This window comes from Arachis ipaensis, chromosome B4, assembly GCF_059453495.1.
Source record: "Arachis ipaensis isolate K30076 ecotype BB chromosome B4, ASM5945349v1, whole genome shotgun sequence".
NCBI classification, from domain to species: domain Eukaryota; kingdom Viridiplantae; phylum Streptophyta; class Magnoliopsida; order Fabales; family Fabaceae; genus Arachis; species Arachis ipaensis.
In genome coordinates this window covers 141,875,274-141,881,332 of record NC_142439.1, presented here as the reverse complement: position 1 = coordinate 141,881,332, position 6,059 = coordinate 141,875,274, and positions in this window count along the sequence as shown.

Genomic DNA, 6,059 nt, shown 5'->3' with positions numbered 1-6,059 from the left:
TTTGTCTTTGGAACTGACAGGCCTGCCACGCTTTTGGCGTGTATTTGCTTCGGTGGCAATTTGTCCAACTAGGACATCAATTCGAATTGGGGCATTTTCCACTGGTATATACGACTTGGTTATCCTCTTTGTATCGGAAAATATATCAGGCAATTCATTTGCTATTCTTTGCAAATGTATAATCTTTTGAACTTCTAGTTCACATTGCCCTGATCGAGGATCTAAATACATCAACGATGATGCATTCCAATTAAGTTCCTTTTCAGGAAACTTATTCTCTCCCCCTAATGTTGAAAATTTTGATTCATCAAAATGACAATCCGCAAACCAGGCTTTAAATATATCTCCAGTTTGTATCTCAAGATACCTCACTATAGAGGGAGAATCATATCCAACATATATCCCTAATTTTTTTTGGGGTCTCATTTTGGTGAGATTAGGTGGTGCAATGGGAACATATATCACACACCTAGATATTCTTAAATGTGAGACATTTGGCTGCTGGCCAAAAGCTAATTGCATAGGAGAGAACTGATGGTAACTCGCTGGCCTCAAACGAATAAGTGTTGCGGCATGTAAAACAGCATGCCCTCAAACTGAGGTTGGGAGATTTGTTCTCATAAGTAAGGGTCTAGCAATTAATTGGAGGCGTTTAATAAGCGATTCTGCTAATCCATTTTGTGTGTGAACATAAGCTACTGGATGTTCAACACTTATTCCATTAGCCATACAATAAGCATAAAAAACTTGGAAAGTAAATTCACCAGCATTATCAAGACGAATTGCTTTGATTGGATTTTCTGGAAAATGTGCTTTTAATCGAATAATTTGAGCCAGTAATCTCGCAAACGCCAAGTTGCGAGAAGATAATAAGCACACATGTGACCATCTCGAAGATGCATCTATTAGGACCATAAAATATCTAAATGATCCACATGGTGGATGAATGGGTCCACATATATCACCTTGAATCCTTTCTAGGAAATCAGGAGACTCAAATCCAACCTTTACTGGTGATGGCCTTAAAATTAACTTTCCTTGAGAACATGCAGCACAACAAAATTCACTAGTTTTAAGAATCTTCTAGTTCTTTAGTGAATGTCCATGAGAGTTTTCAATAATTCTCCTCATCATGGTTGTTCCCGGATGACCCAATCGGTCGTGCCAAGTTATGAATTCATTTGGGCTAGTAAACCTCTACAGTGGCATGTGATTCAATTGCACTAATCTTGGTATAATATAACCCAGATGAAAGTGAGGACAACTTTTCTAATATAACCTTTTTATTTGAATCATGAGTTGTGATACATAAGTACTCATGACTTCCCTCATTCATAGTCTCAATATGATATCCATTTCGGCGAATATCTTTAAAGCTCAACAAGTTCCTCAGAGACTTAGTAGATAATAGTGCATAAAATTATAGTTCTTACGGAGCCTTCTATCACATTGTCTGAGCCAATAATAGTATTAACATACTCTTCTTTTGGCACAAGATGAATAAAATATATATCACTTTTAAGAATAGTGTGCGAACTTGCAGTATCCGCAAGGCAAATATCTTCAGAATATGTCCTTACCATTCTCTTCAAAAATAAATAATAATAATAATAAAATGAGTAAAAGTACATGCACAGTAAAAATTATTCACATGAATACTTAATAAACACACATATTAAACTATTCCATCATTGATCAAATGGCCAATATTTCCTTCAAGATCCTCAAAGAAATTAGATACATCATAATGAGTGGTGAAATTTTCATCATTTGAAACAAAATTTGTTTCCTTTCCTTTGTCATTCTTTTTCAAGGATGCTTGATAAAGATCAATTAAGTGTCTTGGGGTACGACAGGTACGTGACCAATGGCCCTTTCCACCACAACGGAAGCATTTATCCTCAATTGATTTACTTTGTCCATTATTTCTTTTTTTATCTCATTTCTGGTGAGATCCTTTCTTGTGAACATAATTTCTTTTCCTTCCATAATTTTTCTTATTATCAAAACCTTGCCATTTACCTCTTCTGGGGTTATGATTTGCTGCATTTACTTCAGAAAATGGGGCGGCGCCAACTGGGCGTGCTTCATAATTTTTTAAGAGTAACTCATTGTTGCGTTCAGCAACAAAAAAGGTAAGAAATTAACTCAAAATATTTTTTTAAATCATTTTTCTCGATACTACTGCTGCAGGAGCATATTCGAGGCATGGAAGGTCGAGAAAGTTTTCTCTAACATATCGGGCTTAAGGAAGTATTTGATGATTGTACCTTTCTTCAAGGTCTTTCCACAGATCTGCAGGATCTATTAACGTGGGATATTCATTTTTCAATCATACGTCAAAATGACGACGAAGGAAAATTATGGCTTTGGCTATATCCTTCTGGGATGTATTATTTTCAGCCTTAATGGTATCTCCAAGATCCATTGAATCAAGATGGATTTTAGCATCTAGTATCCATGATAAATAATTATTTCCAGATATATTAAGAGCATTGAATTCAAGTTGAGAGAGTTTCGACATAATGAAAATTTATTACCTGAGCCTTCCTAAAAATTTGATCAGAGTCTCGTGCTGATAACGTGTTGTGAAATAAATAAATAAATAAGATAAATAAGGAAGAGGTAATAAAATAAAGTATAAATAGAAAAATACTATTATCAGTATTTATTAATATTATTATACTTCTATAAAGATAATATATTAATATTATATTAATAGTATACGAAGAGAAAAGTAAAGAAGTGCTTTATAGTAAGAAATAGAGAGAGGAAATATTTTGTTTTTATTATTACTCTGTCCGTAACATTCTTAGAATTGCTTTTCTATATATAGGCATATGAAGTTTGCTTTTCAACTTCATTCAATATTAAAAATAAAAATCAACCGTCCACATTAATGGGCATTCAATTTAATCTTATCACAACAATCAAGAACTCAAAAAGTTTAGGGTTGCGCGTTGAGCTGATATATATAGTTAAATAATAAAATAAAATAATTATTTTGTGGATGCTTTATTTTTTCCTTTCAATTCATGGCTGAAAGGATGACATACATACAATTGACAATTGGGAATTAACCATAGCATTCACCTTAACAATAATATACACATGGTATTAGGTTCAAAAATCACTACAGCCCCATCCATGGCAGTCACACTATTAATTGTTAGCCAACTATTAACCACCAAAATTAAATAACAAAACCTGACCATATATACAACCACAAAATGCTTGAATGACATGTATATTGCTCAATAATAAATTCAATCGTTTCATACATCACCTTTTTTTTTATATATGATTAATGCTGATTAATTATTTTATGAATGATTATTAAAAAAAATTGAAAGGATCCATTCTCTATTAGTATTACAAACTTAGATTAATTTATTTTCAAGCCCATGTCCAGCCCACTAACATACTTGTTACATAAACGTAGTTCTAATAAAAATATTCACCAGTCCAAAAAACAAAATTATTCAGAAACCATGAATCGTGCTCGCCCACTGCCCTAAATACCTAATTAATTGAGTTGTTTAATTTTTGGCTAATTAGGGACTTGGTTCCTTATATTTTTTCAATAAAAATTAATTCAAAAGATAAGATTAACAAACTAATAGAATATATATACACAACTAATTAATCTTATCATCATTTAGTATATTATTTAGATTTATTCTAATTCTTGAATATCTAAAAAACAGATTATTAACATATAAATAATATTTGTTGAATTATCTAAATCTTTTAATAAAAATGATTTAATATTATTTGGACCAAAAAAATTAAGCAATAAGATTAATATTTCTTCTAAAAATAATTTTCATCAAAATTATAAATACATAATAAAAATTTAGAGTACGTTAAAATAGTACCATAATAAAAAAAAATTCAAATATTAAATTAATAGTATAAATTTTGTAAGTGAATAATTATCAATCATAATACACTGTATTATAGATATATGTAACATATTATTATTAGAAATAATTAAAAATTTACTAATTATGAATGAAAGCTCTTGAAAAATAATAATTTATACCCACTAATGTTATTATTGTTTTATCTATTACTTACATTTGGACCAATTCTATTGTTATTTTGAGTATATGACTATTTAAAAAGCGAATATATTATTGACATGAAATTAATGTATTTTTAAATTTTACCAAAAATAAAATAATTTTTTATATAAATCATAGCTACTAAGAGTAAAAAAAAAAACATAATAATAATAATCACAATATAGATCTAAACGAAAAAATTATTATTTATAATTTATAATAATTAATTTAAATAGAGTACCTCAAGTAAAATATTGAAGGTTAATAATTCTGATCATGCGTCTATTTCTACTTGTGATATCTTGAACAAAAAATACAATAAATTGGATTAAAAGATAAATTGGATTAAAAGTAAATTAAATAAAAAAATTCGAGAAACGGAGTAAAAGTTATGTGGTGGCCAAATAGTGAAGAAGTTAATAAAAAGATAATATTAAAAAGAAATCTTGGACACCAAACCCATGTATTGCTATTATAAATTGTTATAGATATTAGTATATTTTTTTCAAGAACTTACAAGTCTATCACAAAATTTTTTAAAGACCTATTTTTTTTATTATTCTAAAGAAGTTATTTTGCTTTGATAATATCGAAATTAGAACACCAAAAAAATCTGAAGTCTCTTCCTATATAAGCCAAAGTACGTTTACTTTAAAGAGAAAAAATTAAAGATAAGAACAGAATGAACTTGAGTGAGAGAGAGAGAGTTAAGTTTGTGGAGGATAATAAGCAAGCTGAGAGGTTTTGTATGTGACATGAATGTGTCAGACTTCCTGCATGTGCTTTGAACTTTGAAAGGGTCTGCAGAAGCCGCCACAATCAATAGTTTTCTTGTCTTCCCCTAAATGAACGGCAATGCCATATCACACTCTCATGAGTATGATTTATCATCACTATTGGCATTAGGAATAATACATACATGTCACTTATGCAACTGCGTTACTTAGAACACCTACAACAATGAAATTTATGGTGGTAAAGAAAGATAAAGATAACGAGGAAATGAAGCGTAAAGGACGTCAATGCAAGTAATTAACAAAGTGAAATAGTAGTGACAAAAATATACTATCAAGGACCTTCACTATGAAGTTGTAACAAGGGACAAGATAGTTCAGTTTGTGGAAGGTATGGAATGAAGCAGACAAGTTACTCTGCATAAAAAAGTTAGGGGAAAAAAAAAGTACACAGAAATTAATATATGCTCGGTTGAAGTTGCAAATACTTATTTTGCTTAACCTGTGGTGTCGAGTTTTAGACTATGGAAAAAGCGGGTGCTAGAAGAACCATGCCCCTATGTATGGGATCCCAAATACTCGAATAAAATTGCCTCTAAAAAAAGGATACTCAAAGTTAGTATGAAAAAAATCTTAGGATAGTTAAAATCACATGATTGGCCACATTATGCAAATTATTTTAAACCAGTATGTGGTTTCAAAGGTCCGCAGAACCAGCCATGATATGGATCACTATCTTTCTTTTCTTCCACGAAATGAGCAGCAATATCACACTCGGAATAATACAAATGCATGTGACGTTACTTGCTGCATGTTCTCTTACTTTCTCCATACAGTTTCTTCTTACGTTTAGCATTATTTTAGAGAAATTGATCAATAATCCAACTAGAAATGGACGTATAAGGAGGGATGAGTATGATTGATCATTACTATTGTCAATTTGAATTTAGCATCACCAATTTAGAAAATTCTTAAGAGTCGTAAAGTGAAATGAATGATCACATTATTTCAATTAATCAAAACCAGAAAGCACGATCAATATTTTTCTTCTCTTGCCCAAAATGCACGCAAAAATTATCAAAACACCATCCTAAGCAAATTTCATAAGCAAATTTCATTTAATTTAATTTCAATTAAGCTAAGTATTATATTGCTAGAAATACACTTTCGAATAAAATAGGAGTTGAAGTTAAGCATTAGACTATAGTCTACAGAAAAACATCAAAGTAAAAAACATTTGCTAAGAGAGTTTCTGTTC